Genomic DNA, 26,530 nt, shown 5'->3' with positions numbered 1-26,530 from the left:
ATTAATATAAATATAGGCATCTGCAGTAACGTTATTCAAAAAGGCTAATGAAAAGGGGGCGGGTTCGTTGCCCTTGTGACCTTGTGGGTCTCTGTGAAGGCTGCACTGACCTCTCCATTGACCCTCTGCTATATCACATCAAGGAGGGCTAATGAGCCAAATCTATTCATTGTGTGCTTCTCTGTTAAATATCCAATACGCTGCTTGGTTTAATAGTAAACCAGAGAGAAAGAATTTGAATGAATAGAAGTTCTGCTAACCCAGATCGACTCTTTGTTAGCCTGGCCTAGGACACTTAACATTTGGGGTTTCCACTGGGTTTGACATCATGCCAATATAACCAGATGTGTTCATCACAGTCTATTTGGGTTTAGAAATTGACATACATGCCAATCCTTGTCCTTCCCTGCATGCCATTTCAATAATGTCTGAAAAATAGTAACAAGATGATAACTAGCAAAAATAAGCTATTGTGCTTCTATAACCTAGGCTCTAATGCTGATGTTTAGAAACACTTCTTTTTCTCCAGTAACACAAAAAATGCAAACTAAGTTTTCAGAAACCATCTCCTCTTTTAAAGGCAGGACCTCTCTAATTCTGAAGCTGTTTACTACATCCATGAAAAAAGCCTCCCCCTCCCCATCCCCTAACGTATCATGTACTAATAACAATATGCCAAATTCTATAAAGGACATAATATTCCAATATTCTGTACTGGGCTCACCATCTACACTGCAGCTGGCTGCAGGAACCAGGAGCTGCCACCCAAGATTTTTCTGCACTTGGAGGTGGGCCAAAAAAAAAAAATCCCTCCCATCAAGATTGTTAAGTCTAGGGAGGCAATGTCTTCTTGAGAACACTTGTTCAGGTGACTTTTTCCATTCCAATGATAGCACAAAGGGGATACAGTAGAGAGAAAAAAAAAAAATCAATCCTAAAAATGCCACAAATTCCAAGAGAATCAGAGTACCTGCCTCTTCACCACCTGACAATCACAGCCTGTGACAGCCCAGAGCCTGATCCTTCTTCGGTTATGCCTGGGACCATGAGTTGCTTATGTCCCCGAAATTAACCTCTGAAAGGAGCATTATGTTCACACCGCACAGGACAGATCTGAATTAAATCTCTATTGAGACCCAAAGTGGAAATTCTTCTCCCCTTCCCCCCAACTCTTTCCCCTTTTTAAATTGCCAGAATAATAGCAAAAAGGGCTTTTCTTGGTATTATTTCACGTTGTCTCTCTCTTCTTCTCCCCCCACCCCCTCCACCTCCCCACCAAGTCTAAAACACTAGGGACTCTGGCCTCAAGGGTGCTAGTCTGTTACCTTAGAGACTGTTTCTTTACAAGGCAATAGAGTGGCAGAGGGCATGCCTTTGCTGCTTACCTTGGCAACCATGAATTGCTGAATGCTTGCTGTTCTCATGAATGGAAGTCATTCACTACCATCTGGACATGCCCACAGGTATAAACATTTTTTTCAAGAAAGGACCAGGGAACACACATGGCATCAATAAGTCTCTTGAATGACAAACAAAGCCATCCCATAGGATGGAACATTATCACACTGAAATTGATACAACATGAGCCTCTAATGGCACTGCTTCCAGTCAAGGTCAAAATAAATGTTCCGTTTGTACACCCTTCAGTCTTCTTAAGCAAATGGCATGAGTCAGGTTAGGAAATGAGGTATAAAGGAGGCAGAAGGAAGCCATCACTGCAAATGGAAGACCACTGAGTTTGACCCAAGAATAAATACATCTTAAGGAGGCTAGTAGAGGCTAGTCATTTCTCACTAGCACTTCTCTAGGTGGAAACACAAGAGAAGTAATTTTTTTTTCCCTTGGCTTGGTGAAATAAGACTGGCACAAACTCGATTCAGAGGCATTTTTATGTTTTTCATAGACAAACATTACAGATGAAATTCTTAACATATTTATAAGGACATAGACTTTGTGCTTGTTTGGGGTTGGTGGGGAGAGAGGAAGTAACAAGGGCTCTTCTATGTTTTCCTATAAACAAAGTTGCTATGAACCTCGGAATTCAGTCATATCCAGCTCTAAACTTAATTCTTCCATTCTTCTATTTTTTTTTAAAACTTGGCGGTTGTTATACTTTGGGTTATGATGTCTTTTATATATCTGCACCATGCTCATTCACACACACACACACACACACCTGAATGGAAGTAAAATATATAATTCCAGCCACATTCAAGCTTATATAACCAAAATAGAATTTCTCCCATGAACCAAGTCTTCCCATAGAGAGAAATGAGGGGAGAGAAATCTTAGGCAAAAAGCAGTCAGCAATATTCCTAATATGACCAAAAAAAAAAAATTAAAAGGAGGGTAATAGGAAGAGAGAACACAGAAGTGTGGGCAGGGGGACAAGCAGGTGTCAGAGTTTTCCTAATTTTGCTCCTTGTGGAGCATAGAAATCTAAAGGTCTTTATGGACCGATGAAAGAAAAAGGGAAGTGGCCAGGTACATTTCTACAAAAATTCCATCACTTCTAATACCCCTACCATAAGTGTGGAATATGACTCAAACATGACTAGATGAACCTGGTTTAAGTTGGGAACAACATATCCTCTTGCCATAACAAGAAGTGTTATTTTTTCCTTCTTTGGTGATAAAGCTTTCCAGTTCAGTAAAAAAAAATCTCTGTTTACCAGATATAAAAATGTTCGTTTTCAAGCTGCGAAGTTGACCTTGGGCTTTTTCTTTCCCTTCCCCCTCCGCCTTTTGCCTTTAAAAGTTCAGGATGTCTCAAACAGCAACTGTTACATTCTGTCTAGCAAGCCTGGACTGTGGACAGTGATCTAACCTCTTGGAAAAAACATGGAGTTCACCCAAAAACGAAGAGAGACATTCTCTCGCCCCAGCTGCCAGCTCCTAGGTTTCAAAGCTCTGGGACAGACCTTATGAACAGCTTGGGACTCTAGCATGTAAGCTGGCAGGGCCAACTCAAACACAGAAAACACTGCAGCAGGTATAAACAGCAGCCACACACCAGGCCCGGCCCCAAAAGGCAGGCGGTGAGTGGGAAGAAGCCAGACCATGGGCCCTTGCCTGCGTCACACTCCTGCAGACCTGTCCTGTATCTGGGGATATGTGGAAAAAGAGCACACTTCCCAGCTGGACTACAAGTTCAGGAAATCAAGTCTCATTAAGTGACTATAAGAATATCTGTACGCTTGGAAAGAGAAAGGTCTTGCTGATACACACACACACACACGCACACGCAACACCAAGTCACCTATAATTATCTCGATTTACTTGAAAGCAGCAAAATTGGCCTTAGATAGGATAGATAAAAAATGAAGCCATTTCTTCTTTGGGGATTTTGCCCATGTGCCCAGAGTATTCTCAGTGTGCACACTTCCAAATATACTTGGCTTTCAATATTTTAACATCAATGCTGGCCTCAGGCTTTTGACACGAACACAGCCACGAATCTCAGTGGTTCCAGATCAGCGTGTGTGAGCGTGAGCGTGCATTCGGAGAACAAAAGAGAATGTCCCCATTCCTCAAAGAGAAGGCCATCGAGGTTTTTCAACGTAAGGATACTGAGCATCCTAGAGAACATTCCCTAGGCTGATTTTTTTAAAGCTGAGCTACCAACCATTATATATCTTACTCATTTACGTAACAATTTTCTGACAAGATGGAAGTGCATTCCATTTCCCTTAGGGAGTTTATGAGCTCAGAAGTCTTCTTATAATGGGAACTATTTTTAAATTTATATTTCTTTGGGGGCGCCCGGGTGGCTCAGTGGGTTAAAGCCTCTGCCTTCGGCTCAGGTCATGATCCCAGGGTCCTGGGATCAAGCCCCACATGGGGCTCTCTGCTCAGCAGGGAGCCTGCTTCCTCCTCTCTCTCTGCTTGCCTCTCTGCCTACTTGTGATCTCTGTCTGTCAAATAAATACATAAAATCTTTTTAAAAAATTTAAATTTATATTTCTTTGTATTCTTAGTCCATTTTGTATTTAATTGTGGTTCTTCAATAAACTTTATTTTGATAACTGTCAAATTGTTGTTACACACATACTCCACTAGCATTTGTCACTATTACAGATAGGAGTATATTGCATTCTTATCATCAAGAAGAACAAAATGTCTTGGGAAAAACGGACTTCAAAACTATACATTATAAGGTTTGCCATTCATGGTCCCTAAACCACTCAAATACCATTTTCATCAATGGTCATTAAAGTATTTATGGAAACACATATCATGTTTCAAATTCTAGGCTGAATTTTATGTGGAGACAAGTCACAGAAAACATGGTTCTAACCACAAAGAGACTCACAACTGACCTGGGTGAAATAAAATATATTTTACTTGTTTCATGCTTTGTATTTGGAAGCTGAGGCTTCCGTGAAATGGGCATCTTCTCCCAAAACCACAGAAGCTGCAAAAACCACAGAATCACAGTGTCACAGAATATTATAACTTACAACAGCTAATAAGGTATGTGTATAGACATTTGCCATCTAAATTACAAATGACAGGAGACGACCCGTCCAAGTTGGGAAAACTATGGTAAGGCCATTCAAATCATTTTGATTATTAGCTCAGACTGGAATAAAGTATAAGAAATAAACTTCTGTCCAAGCAGAAACTGGCTTCTGCTTTTCTAAGTTATGAAAATCTGAACATGCATAAATAACTTCTTTCAGAATTTTATAAAGTTGATTATCTGTGTATACCCATTAAAAAACTCATTCAACTAAACCTCTTTATTTAAAGTCTGAATGGCTTCATCCAGATTTGAAAAGTCATGTAGGAGTGTTCAAAACCAAGGTAAGGGCCACTTGGCTATGGAGAAGATTTATTAGTGTTGTTAGGGTCAAGTTATTGCTGATTTAATAAACAGAATTAAAATAGAAACCAGTGATGTCATTTCAGTGAAATTAAATACACGAAGAGAAACCACACATTGTATACACGTTAATAGATCATAGGCTCTCAACCAAGAGTGAGAGGGTAAGAGAATACAATGAATGGCATCCTGCTATTTTTACTTGACTTTTTCTGTTGTCCAAGTCTTCTGTGAACTGGGTGGGAATCTACATTTATTGAGTCCAGTCTACATCAAACATTCTGTGAGCCTGTTGACTTATATTGTCTCTTTTATTGCTCGTAACAATGCTATGCATATGTGTATTTTTATCTTATTTTAGATGTAGAGACAAATTCATAGAATAAAGTATCATTCTCAATGTCTCACACTGCTAATAAGTGATGGAGTCAGGATTCCAACCTGGGTATTCTAAGAGCTGAGGTCTTTCTTTACTCAACACATTGTGCTCAATACTATGCACTATGCTCAATTCTTTACTCAAGACCTTGATATGCCCACATATACCATATCTGTATTACAACATGTATAATGTGTACATGTATGGAATATAAAAATCTTTATCAACCACCAAGAGGAAACACCATATTAAAAATAAAACATTAAGGGCATTATCATTAAAGACAGAAAAAAGATTCAGATGGATACTACCAACAGGTCATTGAACATTATTCAAGAGACTCTGGTTAATGCAAAAGACAGAAATTAAAGGAGTATATGCATTGAAAAGAAAGAAACAGGGGCGCCTGGTGGCTCAGTGGGTTATATCTCAAGGTCCTGGGATTTAGTCCCCCATCTGGCTCTCTGCTCAGCAGGGAGCCTGCTTCCCTCCTCTCTCTTTGCCTGCCTCTCTGCCTACTTGTGATCTCTCTTTCTCCCTCAAATAAGTAAGTAAAATCTTGAAAAAAAAAAAAAAAACAAAAAAAGAAAAGAAACAAGTCACCTCTGCAGACATCAGATTAGACATCAAGAAAATTAATAAGAATCAAATAAATTCATCTCAGTAAGCTATTCATGTTTAAGATAAATATCTTTAACAGTTAATACTTTTCTCTTTATACCAAAAATAACTAGTTACTGGAATAACTGGAAAATTTCCATTCACACTAGCAAAAATAATTTAAATGACTAGACATAAGCTTACCATGAATGGGTAAAACTTACATTTAAAAAAAGAACTATAAAACATCAATGTATCACACACAAAAAGACTCAAGTGGAGAAACATATTTCTAAAAGGTCTCAGTATTATAAAGATGTAAATTGTCTCCAAATTATTCTATAAATGGAATGTATTCCCAGTAAGATTGTAGATGACATGTAATAAGTTGATTCTAATACATCAGAAAAGTAGGGATTATTTTTTAAAGAAAAAAGAATACTATTTTTAAAACTCCCGTAAATAAAATCATATGATATTAGCACAAAAGTAATCAAGTGGATTAGAACAGAGTGCATGCAAATAGAGCCATGACTAAAAGATAATTTGGTATATGATAAAGAGGACATTCCAGTTCAAGGAGGAAAGAATGAACTAACTATTCCAACATGGGACGGAAGGGAAGGAGTGGAATATAGCCTTCATTAACCCCCTTGAAAAATGAGTAAAAAATATATGATCAGATAACTTACAGACATGATAATGCAAATGGGGAAGTAAGTTATATAGTAGCCTTACCACATACAAGCACAAAAAATAATATCAGATATCAAAGAATTTTATAAAAATTAAAAGGCATAAAATTAATAGGAGAAAATGAAGGAAAACATTTTGTAACCCTAGAGCAGGGAAGCCTTCCTACACAAGATATATGAGTGCTGTGAAATGTGTAAGCCTGATGATTTACAGACCTGTACCCCTGGGGCAAATAATACATTATATGTTAATTTTTAAAAAAATAAAAATAAATACATAAATACATAAAAGCAATAAATGACCAGTCAATCTGACTATATCAGCCACAAAACTTCTCTGTAGCAAAGGCTATACAATGTTAAATGAGAAAGAACAGCATGGGGGGAAATATTTTAAATATATATATTACAATACTTAAAATACACCCCAAATCAACTAGACCAAAGCAATGAAAAAGCAATGACAAAAACAGAAAAATGGGCAAATACTATAAACTGGCTTTCTCCAGACATGTAAATACAAATGACCAAATGAATAAATAAAGCTATTCAACCATATTGCAGCCATTAAAATAAAATGAAAATAAAAACAACTTTTCTTTTGCTCTGAATGGGCAGAAATTTTAATAATAATCCTCTTGAGTTTATAAGGAGGCATGGAGGGACACCTGGGTGGCTCATTCAGTTCCTGGGATGGAGTCCTGTATCAGGTTCCCTGCTCGGTGGAGAGCCTACTTCTCCCTCTCCCTGCTGCTCCCCCTGCTTGTGGTCTCTCTCTCCATCTCTGACAAATAAATAAATAAAATCTTTATAAGGAGGCAAGGATGCGGGTATTACTCCCTCTTAGGAGGGAGTTGGTACCAACCCCTCAGTTGGTACTGACTTCCTCAATGATAATTTGATAATAGTTTTCTAATCAAATGTACATTTCCTCAAACATAGCAATCTGCGTTACCAGTAGCTTCTTAGAAAAATGTAAACAAAAAAGTATGGTTCAAGACAATTTTGCTATAATATTGAAAAATGGTAATTCCAGGAAGGTCCATCAGCAGGTCTATTTATGTATTAGATGAATAAAGCATATGCATACAATGGAATGCCCTATAGCAAAAGAATGAAGAGGAGATATCTGTATGGACACAGATCTCCAAATAGAGACCTTAAAGAAAAATATTTTGTCACATAGCATCTGAGTTTTTTTAAAAAAGTAAAATAAAAATAAGAACAAATTAGATGACTAATACAGACAAGACTACACATCTGCAAAATAACTGAAAATCTATACTTGATCTCTGCCTCTGACACAGAGCTCCTAAATCCTTTGGAATTTCCTGGATGATAGGAGTGAGTCTCTTCTGTTGTAAATGAAGCAGTTCTTGGTGGTGTCCTGGATAGCTTCAGGATAGGGGCTGGTCACCAGGAAGACCAAACCACGATTAGAAGCCTGGTATTTTCATCCCCAAACCCCATTCTCCAGAACAAGAGAATGCTAGAGTTTGAGTTAATGACTGATCATTGGCTACAAGATGTAACCTCCACAAAAATCCCAAAAATACAGGGTTCAGAGAGCTTCCAGGATGGTGAACACAGCCACGTACTAAGAAAACAGCATACTCTGGCTCCCTGAGGGAAGGAACTTCTCCATTTGGGACCCTACTGGACCTCACCCTATATATCTCTTCCTCTGGCTGTTCATCTGTATCACTTACACTCTTTTTAATTAGCCAGTAAACTTAAGTAAATGGTTCTCTGAGTTCTGTGAGCCATTCTAGCCAATTATCAAACCCAAGGAGGAGGCCATGGGGATCCCAATTAATAGCCAGACAGTCAGAAGTGTAGATGAAAACCCGGACATGGGACTAGAGTCTAAATTGGGGGGAGGCAGCTTTGTGAAAACAAGTCCATAACTTGTGGGATCTGCACTCACCCTGATGTGTCAGAACTGAACTGAAATGGAGGATATCCCACTGGTAACATAGAATTGCTTTACGTGGGAAAACCCACACACATCTGTTGGCCATCAAGAAGGCACTCTTAGTAGAGGAGAAAACAGAGGTTTTCCTGGACAATATCAAGCTGGAATAAGGACTGGGACAACTAGAAAGTGGGGTAATACTACTACTATTTGCTTCTTTAAAGAAAAAAAAAAGTATGCTACATATATAACTTCCAAAAGGTTTAATGTTAATTCTCCCTAAACTAGCTAAAAGGGCAATAGGATATAAAACAAAACTCCATTTGTTTTCTTTTTAGAACTTGACAACTGATTATCTGGGAAAAAAAATGCTGAAAATGCAGCTAACACATTTTTGTAAAAGAGTAATGAGGGAAAGCTTGTTTATGAGACCTCAGAAACATACTATAAAGTTAAAATAATTAAGACAGTGTGCTACTGGTTCAGAAAAAGGGGTGGTAGGTCAAAGAAATAGAATAGGGAGTCTGGGAAATGATCCATGCATGCTAGTTGTAACCTTTTGGGTTACAAGTAGTACTGGGAGTCTAATTTGCTTAACCAAAACAACAAAAAACGTAAAAATCAACCCATGTATACCCACAATCACAACAACATTTTTTTACAATAGTCAAAACATGGAAGCAAACCAAACGTCTATCAAGACACAAACGGATAAAGAAAATGTGGTATAACATACAATAAAAGACTACACGATCTTAAAAAGGAAGAAAATTCTGACAAATGCACAATACAGATGAACCTTGAGGACATTATGCTGAGTGAAATAAACCAGTCACAAAAGGACATGATTTCAACTCCTGTTGGAATAGTCTAGAGGTACCTAGAATATGAGGTAACTAGAATAGTCAAATTCATACAGACAGCAAGTAAAATAATAGTTACCAGGCCCTGGGAAGAGGGAGGAACAGAAATTATTGTTTAATAGGTATGGAATTTCGGTTTGCCAAGATTAAAAAAAAAGTTCGAGGGGGGTGCCTGGGTGGCTAGGTGGGTTAAAGCCTCTGCCTTGGCTCAGGTCATGATCTCAGGGTCCTGGGATCAAGCCCTGCATCTCTGCTCAGCGGGGAGCCTGCTTCCCCCCTCTCTTTGCCTGCCTCTCTGCCTACTTGTGATCTCTGTCTGTCAAATAAATAAATCTTTGAAAAAAAAAGTTCTGGAGCTGGTGAGTGGTGATGGTTGTACAACAATGTGAATGCATTTAATACCACCGAGCTACACACTCAAAAATGTTAAAATGGTAAATTTTATGTAATGCATATTTTACCATAATAAAAAAATCCCTAGGAAAAAGAGATGCCCTTGGGATTTCTGAATAACCAGAATCAAGGAATCCAACACAGACAGATCTCTCTTTCCATGTCTTTTCATAGCATTTCTCTGCATTTTGATTTTATTCATCTTTATTACAAAACATATTTTGGTGGAAAGCACAAATGTTAAGTGGCCCCTAACTTTTATACTCAGAGCTTCAAATTCTCTCTAGTCCCAAACTCAAAAGGCCCAGGCAAGGGACTCGCTGATGCAACTTTAATCAGGTTCCCACACCTGAGCCAATTAAATAAGGCTTAAAAGATGGGAGTCCGAGTGAACCAAGATGGAACTTGCCATGTAAATGATGAAGACAATACACTACTTTTTTGATCGCCAAATTAACAAATAATAAAAAGGTAGCTAATATGCAACCTCTGATAAAAGGATAAGGAAATATCTTCCATTTCCAGACCATGATGGATTATTATTTTTGCATCAGACCAACATATGTACCAAGATCATCTAGGTAAATTTGATTAAAATACAGGTGAAAACAGCTTGAAGGTGTCAAAGGGCGGCTAAATCAGCCAATACTTGGTGTAGGGATCTGAAAGTTATGCTCTAGAGCTTTTATTCTAATAGAGCCGATGAGACAAAATTTAGGGTTCAGAGCTACCAAGGAAAATAGAATTTGAGGATCCAAGACTCCTGAGAAAAGAGAAAATCAGAGAAGTAGGAAGGTGATAAATGGAATGAAAATGTTTTAAGGGCCTTGCATTGTCCACAATGTGGTAAGGTCTCTCTAATAAGGTAAAGATGAATTAATTTCTAGGGTAACTTCAAAATGAATAATAAAAGACAGCATAAATAACATACCAAAAAAAGGTAAAAAAATAAAATATATTTAATCTAAAAAAGTGATCAAAGAAGAAAAAACCAGAGCTGACCAATAAAAAGAAAAAAATGGTATTATATTTGGGTATTAAGCCCAAATATAGCGGTAATTTTACTAAATGTAAATAAACTAAATATTCTAATTCATGATAAAGAGTGTCAAAACAGCTATAAACTGTTTAAAAGACAAGTCTTAGGGATGCCTGGGTGGCTCAGTGGGTTAAAGCCTCTGCCTTCGGCTCAGGTCATAATCCCAGGGTCCTGGGATCGAGCCCCTCATGGGGCTCTCTGCTCAGTAGAGAGCCTGCTTCCTCCTCTCTCTCTGCCTGCCTCTCTGCCTCCTTGTGATTTCTGTCTGTCAACTAAATAAATAAATCTTTAAAAAAAAACAAGTCTTAAATGAAGGCAGAAAAATGATGAAGTAAAGAGATGAAAAGATATACTATTAGTTATGCAATGAAAGCTGGTATATTTGTATTAATATTAGATGAGGACAAGAAAGTTAAAGGAAGAATTATTTCAAGTAGAAGCTATCATTTGTAATGATAAAACTAGATATCTGGTAACATAGCATTCGGTAACATAGGTTCAAAATATATAAAGCAAAAACAATAAAAAGTAAAAGTAGAAATAGATAAATCTACAGTAACAGATAAGATTTTAAATGCCTCTTTCAATAACTGATTTAAAAAATCTGACAAAATAATCAATAAATATATAGATTAGAAACAAAGGATTAACAATTTGGAATGTCAACAGAACACTCCACCTAACAAAGATATATATTCTTTTTAATGGCAAATGAGACATTCTCCAAAATTTACCATATTCTCAGCGATAAGGCAAATCCCAAAAAGTTTCAAAGGAATGGCATTATATCATGTTATCATGTCTACTGACTGTAGTAAAAAAAAAAAAATTCTTGTTATATACTAGCAGGATATATATATATATATATATATATATCTGCAATTAGTATACATATTTGCTAAGAAAGTTGAACTTACATATTCTCACCAAGAAAGAAAGAAGAGAAACATATGAGGTGATGAATGTGTTCACTAACTAGATGGAACGAAGCCTCTCACGATGAATACACATGTCAAATCACCACAGTGTTCATTCTAAGTGTATGACAATTATATTTGTCAATTTTACCTCAATAAAGCTGAAGTTTAAAAAATATATTAAATGTCAAAGGTATTTAATATAAAATATAAACAACACTGAAAACTTAAGAATAAATATGATTAAATATATCCAAGACTTCTACTGGATTTACTATTGAGAGACTTAAATAAATGGACAGTTAGCATGTTGTGGATTAAAGGACTCAATCTGTATGACTGTAAATTCTCCCAAAGTTAGTACTGAGTGATAGATTTGATGCAATTGCAACCAAAATCCAAGAAGGCTTGCACTACTAAGTGAGCACCTGGTATCAAGCACATGGTTTTGAGAAAAAGGGTAGATAAATTGACCAATAAAATAGGATAGTCCAGAAAAAGAGACATAGAGAGTCATCTGATGTACAACTTGCCACTGTAGCACTTTTCAGTAAATGGTGCAGTCAATTGGCTATTTATACAGAGAAAATAAGACTACTACTGCTTTATTGTACCACATAAAATCAACGAATTGTAGACCTCACAAAGAAAAGTGGGATAATACAGCTCCTGGCAAAAACACAGAGAATTCCTTGAGTAGACCAAGATTTCTTAAGCAAGAACAAGCACTAATTATAAACGGAATGGCTGAAAAAACAAACCTCATAAAATTAAGGATTTGCTTATTTAAAGACAAAATTAAGAGAAAAATACCTCTAATTAAAATGAGATATAAAAACATCTAATAAGGGATATTATATACATCAAAGACATTTACCCAGAAAAATAACTCCTACTAAAATAAATAAGAAAAAGACGAGCCATTTTTAAAAATGAACAAAAGGCCCAAAAAGGTACTTCACAAAAGAAAGCATCCAAATGACTGATTATCATATATGAAAAGGTACTATCTCTATTAGTTATTGAGAACAACAATTAAAACCACAATTGTAGGGAATGCCTAGGTGGCTCAGTTCGTTAAGTATCTGCCTTCGGCTCACATCATCATCCCAGGGTCCTGAGATTGAGTCCTGTATTGGGCTTCCTGCTCAGTAGGGAGAATGCTCTTCCCTCTGCCTGCTGCTCCCCCTGTTTGTGCTCTCTTTCTCTCTGAAAAACAAATAAATAAAATCTAAACAAAACAAAACAAAACAAAAAAAACCCCACAATTTTGTATACCACTACATACCCACCAGAATGACCAAAATCTTAAAAATAAGTAATACCAGAAACTGGCCAGGACATACAACCAGTAGTAGCTTACATTTCTGTCATTGTGATAAATTGCACAATTTGGAAAACTTGTAAAGCTAAATGCACACCTACCCTATGAACTAGCAATTCTACTCTGAGGTAAATTTCCAACATAAATGTGTATATATATATAATATATTGTGTATATATACATACACACAATATATAAATTAAATGTATGTGTATGTATATACACATACACGGACAGATACATACATTAAAGACATGTAGAAGAATCAAAATAGTGGTATTTGTAACAAACACATAAAATGTCCATCAGTAACAAAGTGGTTAATTTACAATATATTCCTAGAATATCATACCATAGAGACGAATGAGATATTGACAACTGCAACAACATAGATGGTCATCGAACACAAACAATATCGAGTGAAAGAAGCTAGACAGAAGTATAGAACACTAACTAGTACACAGTGATAGAAACAGGATAGTACTTACCTTTGGGGCAGGAAAATGATGACTGGTGAGGACTCAGAGATGACTTCTGTCTTGATCTAGATGTTGGTTACATATATGAATTCACTTTGGGTTTTGTTTTGTTTTCTTTTAACTTTTATTTATTTGTTTGTTTTTAAGTAGGCTCTTATGCCCACCATGGAGCCCAATGTGGGACTTGAACTCATGACCATGAGATCAAGACCTGAGCTGAGATCAAGAGTTGGATGCTTAACCAACTGAGCCACCCAGGCACCCCTGAATTCACTTTGTTGAGTTAATAGTTATCATATGCATTTATTTTTGTATATGTATATTATGCTTCTTTGAAGTTTAATTTAAGTAGTGTGGGGTAACAAATGTGCTTTATTCACCAATGATGGGTGTATGCCTTCATAGAACCTTTTTCAAGGGCAATTTGGTAATATTTATCAACTGAATAATTTCATTTCTAAGACTTTCTCAAAGGATATACTTACTAGTAAGAAATAAAATAGAAAGTATAATAAATAATAATTTTCTGAAGGATTTATGTGTCTTGTATTCCTTTAGACACTTTAAATGTATTGGTGTATTTATGTACTAATTTCAAGAAACCAATGGATAGCTGATGTTATCCCATTGTAAGGAGGTGTGAATAGCAGCATCCTTTTTAATAGTAAAAATTAGAAATGTAATAGATATTAGCTCATTCATATAGGAAAATAAGTCAGGTAAACATATATGAAAATAGTTCATAACTTACTAACAAAATAAACACCGAGGCTAAAATGATTCTATTAGATCTCATTTTGTTTTAAGAACTAAAGATAAACATACATACACATATGTAAAACCAACCAGGAAGGATAAAAATTAAACTGTTCAGTTTAGTTATCTCTGGGAGATTGGACTGTGGGAGGACTCATACTTTGTAGTTTACACATTTCTCTATTTATAGAATTTATAAAATGACTATAATACATGATGAGAAAAAGCCACTTTCCATCAAAATTAATAATAATAATAATAAATCTTCATATTTCCACTCTTGAGCTCAGTCAAAACTCAAAGCAATATTTTAAAAAAATCAAGAAAACAATATATCTTGAAATTTATCTACTAAAAATTAAATGGATTATATCTCAAGACTCCTACATCGAAATCCCTTCATATTTTTTTCAGCCCAATCTTAAGAGTGATCTTTAAATTCTTTTCCTCTTAACAGCAGCCAACACCACGAACAGTGTATGGTAGTGAATATTTTTATACCTTCTTTATAAGAAAACGACATCTTTGTTTCTTGCCTCTTTGTGTGTGATACTGAATGGAAACTTTAATTCACAAGGTTTAAAAGTAAACTTTGTGAAAACAGCGCCAGTGTAAAAACCATTAGTGGCAAGAGAATTTGCTAAATACTGACATCTGACTGTGTGATAGATCAAGTGGAGGAGGCTTTGGGTATCTAATTTGAAAAATGAATGTATATGGAAAAAAAATAAGAAGTCCTTGGCACCTAGGTGAATAGAACTTCTTCTGACAGAACTGTTGTTTGTCAACCTTACCTAACTAAAAAGGAATGTTCCGAAGAGTTGGATTTCAAAATAAGTGGGCCAAATTGCAAGACATAAAGAGTGTGTTTATATGTACACAAAAAATTTAGAGAAATCCAAAGCCAGGAGAAATACATTTGAAACCAAACCAATAACTGTCCCCCTCCCCTTCTAATTATGGCCTTCTGATTACAGGATTCCTCAAGAAGACAGAATGCAAGCCCTTTAGTATTCATGCCTAAAAGTTCAGAAAACTCTGGCAAGCAGGAGAAAAAGAACAAGGAAAGAGAAAGAAATGAAAACAAACAAGAGACTTGAAGGAACCGTGAGCATTCAAACCCTGGCATTAGATTTGGCAACAGGTGAATTTTCTTTGGAGGGTATTAATTTTGTAAGTCAAAGCTATTAAAACCCGACTTCCCGTTCAGGTCTGGAAGGCATGATGCACAGGTCTCTTGCTCCAGCCCTCCCTGGGGGCTGTATTTTATCCAACTCGTCCCACTCCCTTCACTGGCTCTTATTTTAAGTGCAAAATCTACTGGCCAAGACCATTCATTTAGTCTCGCCACATACTGTGCGGAAGTCTATGTCAATGTTAATCTGACTTCCCGGATAAGGATACATGGCTCCATTAAATGCACAAGACTACAGTTCCCAAAATGTCTCCTGAGACTTTTAAATCTCAGGGAAATCTTCAATACCTTTCTTCCTCACAACTCAGTTGGAAACAGATTGTCATTCATTTATAAGATAGTGATTCACCATCTTTTATTTTCATCTTACTCTTTCAAGATCTCTAACTCAAGCAATCTTTAAGGGACCACAATGGAATCAAGTAATGATATTTTCTTAATGTGTTGATTCTCCTATTCTTTCTCTTAAAGAACTCTTTCATACTTTTGCCATTTTTCTTCTTAAATCTTGATCCCTCCTATATTCTCTGCCATCACTCTTTGGGCTGTCTATGACCCTGGAAAATGCCAGCCCTTCCACTTGTGCCCAGCTCCCAAACCCTCTTGGCCAAATCTCCCTTCTCTCTCTTTCTTTACCCATGTTCTCCATTCTACTCACTATTATTCAAAAACAAAAGTGCTAGTCCTCTCATCTTTCAAAACCTTCTCTTAACACTTCTTACCTCTCCAAGTACTACCTTATTTCTTTTCCCTCTGTGCCAAAACTCCCCCAAGTGTTGTCTATTCTTACTGCTTCCAATCCACTCTTCCCATTCTCTCAGTCTCACTTCAAAGAGCACCCTGCCCCCACACTGCTCCAAGAAACTGCTTGGGTCAAGGGCATCGAGAACCTCCACATTGCTAAACCCAATAGTCATTCTTTGATCCTAATAACATACTCAACTACTGCTTCCTCCTGAAAACACTTTTCCTACTTGACATCTAAGTCAGGGCTACTCTTCTGGTTTTCCTCTTACCAAACTGTCCACTTCTTCTGTTTCTTTTCCTGGTTCCACCAGCTCTCTTAATAAGCGGTTCCCCAGGATTGAGTCAGTCCTTGGTACTCCCCTCTCTGTGTTTACTTACTTTCTAGATAATCTCATCCAGGGACATGGCTTTAGTATCTTCTCTTTGCTCAGCTCTCCCAGATTTCTATTTCCTGACCTATCCTTAGACCTCAAAATTAAATAACCAGCTACATACTTGACACCCACAGTAGGACATCTAATATGTGTCACAAATAGAACTGGTATAAACTGAGCTCCTCCCCACTCTACCCATCTTTTGCACCTCAGTAAATGACTATTCTATCCATCCACTGGCTCAGGGTAATAAATCCTGGAGGCTTCTTTGCTTCCTTCTTTCTTTCACTGCCCACTTTCCCATGTTGAATCCATCAGAAAGCTCTGTTGACCTTGTTTTCTAAATATATACAGAATGTGACCAGCATCTACTACTTCTGCTCTTACTACCCTGGTCCATTCCACCGTCACTTTCTTTAGGTTTATGGCAACAAACACCAAACTGTTCTTCCTTCTTCCCCCTTGTCCCTTCACTCACTATATTCCCAACACAGATGACAGGATGATCTTTTTAAAAAAAAATATTGGGTCATGTCACTGCTCTGCTCATAATCTTAATTGGTTCCTATGTCACTCAATGCAAAAATAAGGAAAAGCCTTCTTATGATCTCCAAGAGCTTCCCTATCAGGCCCCCTTCAACATCCAAATTTCTTCTCTGACCTCATCTCTTACTACATTACCCTTCTCTGGCTCTGTTCCCACCACAGTAACCTAGAATAATCCAGGTGTCCTCTTACCTCAGGACCTTTGCATTTGCTGTTACCTATTTTCAGGAATACCGTTTTTATCTAAGATAGAAACATGGCTTACTACCTCACCTCTTTTAAGCCTCCACTCAGTGAAACCTTCCCTGAATCCCATAGTTAAAAATTCTACCCTCCACATCCTTCTGTCTCCTCCTCTCAGCTGTCCTCTACAACATTCATCGTCACATAACATTTTTTATAGCTTATATTCAACGTTAGGTTCTATGAAGACAGGGCTATTTTCCCACTTTGTTAATTTCTGAGTCTCCAGCACTTGAAACAGTGCCTGGACACAGTGTCTAACAAGTGAATTGAATGAATAAATGTGGTCGGCTTAGTAACTGCCAGGAAATGAGCTAGTTGCTAAGTATAGTACTGTTTTACTAGTCTAACTGCATCATGGTTTCTATAGTAGAAATTTCCCATTTGGATATCTCTGAAATCATTTTCATTCCAGAAGATATACCAAGTGAAGTATTTTTCATTACCAGATTTGTTTCAGATGCTTGCTAGGATAAGGACCCTTGTTACCAAAACATTATAGATCTGCCTATAGAGTAAAGCAAAGCATCTTCTCTTCCCTTTTCTTCTGTTTTTTTTCTTTTCTTTTTTTCCCTTCTTTTATCCAGATAAAATTGATGCATAACATTATATTAGTTTCAGTTGTACAATATTATGATTTGTTATTTGTACACATTGCAAAGTGATCACTGCAGTAAATCTAGGTAACACCCATCACTACACACCATCATAAATGTTTTTTCTTGTGATGAGAACTTTTAAGATTTAAAAGTAAATCTAGCAGCTTTTAAATATACAATAGAGTATTATTAACTATAGTCATCACGCTGTACTTTATATCCCCAGGAATTATTTATAACAGGAAGACTGTACCTTTTGACCACCTCTACCCATTTCACCTACTGTTGGAGGCAGGCCCCTGTCCAGGGCGGCCTCCGCCATTAAAAGATGGCGCCTGGCTAGTTGCCAGGTTAGGATTGCCTCGTGAGACTAAGCGGAACGCCCAAAGAGGAAGTAAACAGCATTGGTTGCTAGCGAAGTTGTTTGTTTAGGTGCACAGCCTGATTCGCTCCCTCCTGTACCCTGCTCGCTGATTGGTCATGTAAGCGTATATAAGTGTGTAGACTTGCGGAAATAGAGAGAGAGAAGATGCATCCGAACTGGGGCTTCTTGTCGTCCTTGCGGGCCGAGGGCAATTACCTACACCTTCCTTCCCCCATCTCTGGCAATCACTAACCTATTCTCTGTATCTTTGTGTTTGGGTTTATTTTATTACAATTTGTTTTTTCTTCAGATTCCACATAGAAGTGAGAGCATATAGTGTTTGTCTTTCACTGCCTGACTTATTTCACTTAGTATAATGCCCTCAAGGTCAATCTATGTTGTCACAAGTGGTAATAAATCTCAACTTTTTATATGGCTGTATAATACCATATATATAGTGATATATACATATATATGTATGTATAGATATATATATATGTACTTATGTGCACATATACATATGTGTGTGTGTGTGTATCACATTTTTATCCAGTCACCCATTGATGGACATTTCTTGGCTATTGTAAATAATGCTACAATTAACATGGGAAACACATATCTCTTCAAGTTACTGTTTTAATTTCCTTCTGATAAATATCTAGAATTGCTAAATCACATGGTGGTTCTGTTTCTTGAGGAATCTCCATACCCTTGTCCAGAGAGGCTGTAGCAACTTATATTCCACCAACAGTACATGAGGTTCTCTTTTCTCTACATCTTTGCCAACACTTATTATTTCTTATCTTCTTGATAATAATCACTCTAACAGATGTAAGTTGATATCTCATTGTGATTTTGATTTGCATTTTTCTTTTTTTTTTTATTTATTTGTCAGAGAGAGAGCGAGCACAGGCAGAGTGGCAGGCAGAGTCAGAGGGAGAGTCAGAGGGAGAGGCAGGCTCCCTGTGGGGCAAGGAGCCCGATGTGGGACTCGATCCCAGGACGCTGGGATCATGACCTGAGCCGAAGGCAGCTGCTTAACCAACTGAGCCACCCAGGTGTCCCTGATTTGCATTTTTCTGATGATTAGAGATGTTTAGCACCTTTTCATATACCTGTTGTCCATCTGTATGTTTTCTTTGGAAGAACTCAGACCCTCTATCCACTTGCTAATTGTTTGGTTTTTGGTTTTTATGTTTTTTTTTGCTCTTGAGTTGTATGAATTCTTTATATATTTTGAATATTAACTCCTTATCAGATATATGGTTTTTAAATATCTTCCCCATTTAGTAGGTTGCTCAGAGCATTGCTTCTTTTTAAAAGCATTATTTCCTTAAAAAACAAAACAAAACAAAACAGAAAAAAAAAAAAAAACCCACCAAAGAAGAAAGCAACAGCAAGCTTTCTACCTTCTTTAAAATTAAGTCAAACAGGTACGATATAAACAGACTCAATAACAATATCATTTGTTCAATTTTTCAATGTGTATAACTTTAGTTTTTATCTGATTTTTGGCACCAGGATTCCTACATTCTGTGAACTTTTTGGCCAAAAGCACACGGCATGTTTCCTTGGTGAGAGTTCATTACATCTCTAGACTTGGTTTGATTCGCTTTTCACAATTTGAAGGAAAACTCATTTATAACAAAAATGGAAGTAGAGAGAACTCAAAGAATTATTTAAGAAGCTCCTTCTCTTTTTCTTATTCTGAAGTCCCAGTGCTGTAAGTAAAGCACTATTAAAGCCAAGAGCTACTGAAGCAACAGACTGCCTTGTGGCTTCTACTGCTCTCTGGTACCAAAACGCTTCTCCCTCCAGAGCACAGTTAGATGGCATTGCCATTCCCCTTGCACTTGAGGCCATGGCTGCATGCCTGGTTCCTCTTGCATGAGTCTATCCTATAGTTCTGGCTGAAGCATTAAGAAACCTCCCAGGTGCTCCTCTTTTACCCCATTTTCTGGCTAGCTGTGGAGAAGCCAGTAGAAGACTCTGAGGTCCCAAGATGGCAGAGGAAGACTGGATTTCTGAGTGACCACAAGATAAGCTGCTCACTGATTCACTCTGCTTCCGATGTTAAACCATTGAGATTTGGGAGTTTATAACAGTAATCACTTTTACTTATCTCAGGTAAAATATTGTTAGAAATGGTGCTCCCCAGAGGTAATTGGCATGTAGTCTTGGCAGAGGCACATCTTCCAGATATCTAGCAGGAATGCAGGCAAAATACACAAATTGCACAGCATCAAGAAAAGCTGGCTTTCATCTGTTTTACTCAAAGACTACCACAGCATGGCAAAAGTAAATTAAGGTTTCCCAGAACTAAGGAATAAATTCTTAAACATAAGTTGAAATGACGTGCAATGCACTTGTTAGTGAATAAGAACTTTTCTTCATTCTTTAAATCAAATTTAAGCTTAAACGATCCCCCTTTTACTCCCATTGAATCCAGTAAATATTGGCAATAAATCTGATAATACTTCTGAATCTCTCTTCATCAAACAGATAACTCTTCCAAAGACTTCCCTGAATATCACTACTACCGCGTGACATATTTCCTTTTAAAACTATAAAATAAATCCATCCACACATACTTTTTGAATGTTTATTACATCCAAAGTACTGAGATAATCTTGTGAAGGAAGAAAAAGAGACTATATGGAGCCTCTAATCCCTTCATAATTCAAGCTGTGTTTTGTTTTGTTTTTTTTAAATTTTCACATATATACTTATGGTGATCAAGAAAGACCTTGGATGAAGGATGTAGGCGAAAGTAGATGAGCCAGAAACAGAATAATGAAGTGGGAACAGAGGGATATGATAATGAGGAATGTGAGGCAGGAATTGTCTATTATTAACAAATGAAGGAATTAACCAGATATTCTGAGTTGTACATGTGTCCCCATTCCCCACCTCTATCAATATAGGTATCACCCAGCTCTGTGGCTCCTGAACTCTTCAGCCTTAAAATTTCTATGCAGGTTTACATAGCTTGATGACTGTTGAACTAGACTCCAACCCTAGAGTCCCTTGGACCAAGGCAGACTTTATAGGCTGAGGATCCTGGGCACGGTCCTGTGAAGGAACCCAGGCTCAGGTTTTCCTGGCAGACTGAAATGGAGCCCAGGCTCTGATTCCTTACAACTCTCAATGGCACTGGTAGATCAAGGTTTACATCTGTAGTTCTATGGCTTATGAGTGGATGATTTATATGTTGCTGCTCTAAACCTCCAGTCTCCTCAGCTATAACATAGGAATGATAAAAGAACATATCTCTTTGGGTTATCGTAAGAATTAAATGAGATGATATATGTAAAGGACACAGCAGTGCTTGGCACATAGTAAGCACTCCAGAAATGGTAGCTGTTTTATTATTTCATGCCTCAAGAGCCAAGATTCAAACTAAAAAAGTCTTTAATTTCATCTAATTCTTTCAACCAACCAGAAAATCAAAAGCCAACAAAAAACTCCTTCATCATCTGAATAACCTAATTATGAACTAATCTAAAGAACACTCTGAAAATACTTTTTTAAAAAAATACTTTTAAATACAATGAGATACTTTGAAGACTTAACAAAAGGCCATCACAATTTCCCCCCAAGTGTATGGCAGAAGTGAAATTATTTTCCCTCTATTTTAAGGTCATTAACAAATAACCTGACTCATGGAAAGAAGAGATTCTGGAGATTGCCTTGGGTGGCCTGAAATAAGTTTGTTGAACAAACAACACATTATGTTAGCTAGAAATTATTTTTCAGTGTCCAATCAACTAAGTAAGAGATGTTAACCTGTCAGCTGCTCCAAAGTCAGGAAGCCTATGGTCTATGCAGGGGTGGGGCAGCCAAGGAAGGTAGTGGGAGGACCGGTGGTGTGGTATTCAGAAGTCTCTCAGCAAGGGCCAATTATTACTTGTCATGGAATACTAAGGCTTTGCCAACCAGAATGGCTCTTCCTGTACTTAGAAACCAATACCTGCTTTGGTTATCTTGCCTCATATCCCGCAAGGAATAGCGGGTAACACAAGGAAGTGAATTTAGAACTCTTAGCACTTAACCTCTCATTTGTAAACTAATCCTGATCTTCCCCTTTACTCTTTCTAGAAGATCCTTATATTAGAAAGAAAGCCTTTGAGCCCCATCCCTGTGGCTAAAGAAGTGTACCAGCTTTAAAAAATAAATAGAAGTTAACAAAGATTACTCTCAATTATTCATGTACAAAACTTGTTCTTGGTGAGTTATACATGTCTGATTATTAACCTGAAGTAAAAAACCTCCTACATTCAGTGGGTGTCCAGTTTTCCTGACACAACATAGGCAGAAAGTTCACTGAGAATACTGGTATGTTTTACTTAGTTCTAAATAAAGTCAAAAGGATAGACTCTTGTCAAACAAACCTCCTGAAACATATTAGCTATATCTTTCCTTGGGGTGCAGTTTCCTCCTCTGAAAAGTAAAACAGCGGAAGGAGAACATTTTTGAAGTCTCCAAAGGTGAAATTCTGAGATTCGCGCTTGAGCCAAAAACCTCCAGTAGCAGTGAATCATGGGGACTTCCAAAATAATCTAGTCAAACCTAATACAATTCTAGAATCTCCACTATAGCATCTGTTTTATTATCTCCATTGGAAGAAAATTTACTACCTTCTGAGGCAGTCCAATCAAACTTTCAACAAGCATTTTCACTGGAAGGTTCTTTGTCCTATTAAGTTGAAATCTGTTTCTCTATAATTTTGATGTGTAGATCATGAAAACTGAATATTGTAATCATACCTCTCTTATCAGGCTTGCTATATTAAATTTAATGACTTCTTTATGTAGCCTTAAAATAAAGTGTAAATGTGTGTGTGTGTGTGTGTGTATAGGTATTTATAATATACCTTTGTATACTGCTTTATATAATCTCTGTGTATTGCTATGGCTGAAGAACAGGAACATCATTTAAGCTATGAGATATTGAACTACATTCTTTATGCCTATATGTTGTACATCCTCTCTACCTACATATTTTCTACATCCTTTACACCTGTATGTTCTACATCCTCTATACTTACATGCTCTGCTTGGCACATTCTACCTTCCAACAATCATAACAATAATCATCAGATGTTCAGAAGCACATTCATGTTTACTACAATGCAGAAAGAAGTCCACATAAATCTGCATTTTCATGTGGATTTTGTATAGATAAGCTTTTTGAACAAGTGAATAAAGGTATGTAGCACATGCATATACTCATAAAGGATGATATTCAAATACCTAGAAAGCACTATAAAGTTGATTCAAGCATCATATTACCACAACCACTTAGTTCTGATGTCTTTGAAACTTTCTTACATTAAACGTACAAGAGAGCTCTTATATACCAGGTTTTTAGCTAATGAGTTCCATTCAGTTGAGCTCTAAATAATCACATATTCATTTTTGTTTACTCTTATATGCTACAACTATAGTCATCCACAACACTTCTCTAAATGCTGGAACCCAAATCTTTCTTCACATTAATCCTAATCACTTTTCTAGGAATCTGGGTTTGTTTAATTGACTCTACACTTTCAAATGAACATTGTATTACTTATAAAGTTAGAAATAGCTAAACTTATTGAATATCTTGATTCTAGAGCACAAAATGAACATAGCAACATTCATGGTCAAGCATTTAATATATCTTTTTCAGATTATTAAAAATGTGAAGAGTTGTGTTTGTATTCACAGATGGTACTGGAAACACACGTGAGCTTCTGTGCTTCAGAATAATCTTGAAGTAGAAATTTAAAAAAGTATTTGCGAGTGCCTATGAGGTCAAAGTATTGCCTAGGCAAAGCAACAAAATAAACACTGCTATGAACATTGCATTTCAGCTGTCTCATTTGTAAAACAGAAGTAATACCACCAAATTCTTGTGCCTGATAAGGTTTTTATAGCCACCAGAGGAGCCAAAGGCATATGAAAGAATACTGACAACCCTAGAAAGTATGATATAGACATTAAATCATTAAATTAGTTGCCACTACTGTCGCTATCCATAGTAGTACCATTCTTATTTGAATACCATCCTAAATGTCTGAATCCCATTTTTTTTTTTTTTAAATTCCAGGTAGAATTTTTTGGAGGACAAATTTTCTCAAGACATTTTAGAATTTCCTGCTTATTTTACTTGTAGCCAAAAGTACTACAAAACAGCCACTCTTGCAATTTTTTCACACCTCTGTTTCCAATCCTGGCCAGAGTCCCAAATACGAAAAAGACGTGGTAAGATAGTCAGGGGAAAAGTTCAGTTGATGCTACCAAAACTCTAAAACAAACTGTGGAACAACAGTGATGCTAGCAGTTTTCTGGTGCTCATTTACTCTCCTTCCACCTATTGAGATTGTTAATCTGCCCTAATTTCCAGAGTTTGATGATTAAACATTTTAATTGCCTATCATTATTTCCTTATATTTGTAATCCTGATTTCCAGCAGAAAATCCTCTAGCTACTCAAGGCCATGGAACATATAGGAGCATCCAAACCTTGCCAGACTTGAAACTTTAAGGTTACACATCTAACATTCAGCAAATCTAGTTACAGAAGCACTTGATAACTAGTTATGTTATATTTATTGCCTCTAACACCCACTCTAATAAGAATTCACAAGGTCAGGAGGGTCTAGAAAGGGGATGAAGGCCATCTTGGTCTGAGGGGAGAATCTCAAAGCTCAGTGATTTCCCTCTAGCTTGCACTAGATCTCAGAGTGTAGAGGAGATTACATCAACCTTCTTTAGCTAAAAAGAGAGGGCTGTATAAGATAGACAAAGGATAGCATGGAAAATAATATGGGGGGGATAGAATTATTAACGGTAAAAAAAAAATACCCACAAACAAAATGGGAACTAATATTCAGGTAGATTAATTTTGCATGTTCTGATGATGTCATTCTTTTAAGGGCCATTAGGAGTCACTGGGTTATTTAAAGAGAAGGGTTCAAAAGATTTAGGGGAACTAAGAACCTGCAGTTTCCAGGAAACATAAAGCACGTCTCTAGTCTGGTGTGCCTGTAAGTGTATAATTAAAGGAAGAAAGCCTTAGTGCTTTTCTAGTCATGGCAGCCACGACTCCTATGTTTTATTTTTTTATCTAAAAGAAGAAAAACAACAACAGTGAAACTAAAACCACCAAGTTCAATTCCATGGGCCAAATCCTAAAAATAGGTCAGACCCAGCTTTCTTATGGAAAGAAATACAAAATAAGAAAGAAAACAAAAACAAAAAACAAACAAACAAAAAGACCAGAAGATTGGAACTACTTTTCAAAATCATCTGAATTTGATGCCAAGTCCACAAGGTGGCTTGGTTTTTAGGGTCTTTTGTGAGTTGTGTTAAGCTCTGCACAGTGGCCATGTTTGTGATGCTGGGACATGACAGAAAAGAAAAGGTTATTGAAAGGCATACCTGTTTAGTTCTTTATACCAATGCTCACAACATACAATTTCAGTTCTTATGGACAAATTTTATAGCTGTAGTTTAGAGTTGCATATATTAGTTCTCCACACAGTCATACAAAAAATGGTGGGATTAAACATGTAAGAGCTCATACTCTGCATTTTGAATATGGCTTTCAGTACGTTTTTCTGCATGTATCACAAGGACCATGGTTTAAAATAATCCAGACTTTATTTTAGATTTGTTTCCCATATACATAGAGGGACACTAAAATAGGAAGATTTAGAATGACAGAATGATTTAGAATCTTGCTTCATTATCACAGCATCACTCATAATCTTCTTTAGTTTAAAATATACTCCAAGACAGAGATTTATGTTAGAGTAGTTTCCCTAACAGATCAACTCAGTCATAACTTTCATAAAGGTGACATATCTACTGAGATCAAGTGAAAAGGCTCAGAAGTTCTCATGTTCTCCATGCATCTGCCTTCTAGATTTACCTTTCAGCAAATGCTTATTGCGTACCTACAACCATGCCATGTGCTATGCTGGACACAAAGATAAAGAAGGAAATTGGTGTACATTAGTGGAAAAACCTAAAATAATTTATGTAACATGCTTAGCTCATCGCCTGGCACAGAATAAGTCCTCAGTAAGTGTTAGCTACTACAGCAATGACAGCACCACTGAAGACCCTTCTGCATATGAAAACACTCCAAGAAGGCTATGCTTTCATTTTCCACAATGTACTGTGCTATCAATCTCACTTTTAATAGCAACAGGCTCTCTTCCTGCCAGGCAAACGGGGCCAGACAAGTGTACAACAACACACAATACAATGAGTAATATGATTAGAATGGC

At 36.8% G+C, this 26,530-nt stretch overlaps 1 long non-coding RNA gene across 2 annotated transcripts in view; it reads right to left on the bottom strand.

The window, feature by feature from the left end:
• LOC132018169 (uncharacterized) overlaps positions 1 to 26,530 on the bottom strand; it is a 193,288-nt gene that overhangs the window by 119,340 nt on the left and 47,418 nt on the right. The window contains exon 5 of one of the 2 annotated variants that reach the window (XR_009404468.1): positions 12,327 to 12,835. The exons of the other annotated variant lie outside the window; for it this stretch is intronic. This is a non-coding gene — a long non-coding RNA (uncharacterized LOC132018169). Of the gene's footprint in view, positions 1 to 12,326; positions 12,836 to 26,530 lie in introns of those variants that run through there. 2 annotated transcript variants of the gene reach the window in all.

Source organism: Mustela nigripes, chromosome 5, assembly GCF_022355385.1.
Source record: "Mustela nigripes isolate SB6536 chromosome 5, MUSNIG.SB6536, whole genome shotgun sequence".
NCBI lineage: Eukaryota > Metazoa > Chordata > Mammalia > Carnivora > Mustelidae > Mustela > Mustela nigripes.
The sequence above is the reverse complement of the archived record's forward strand: the minus strand, read 5'-3'. Positions and strand labels throughout refer to the sequence as shown.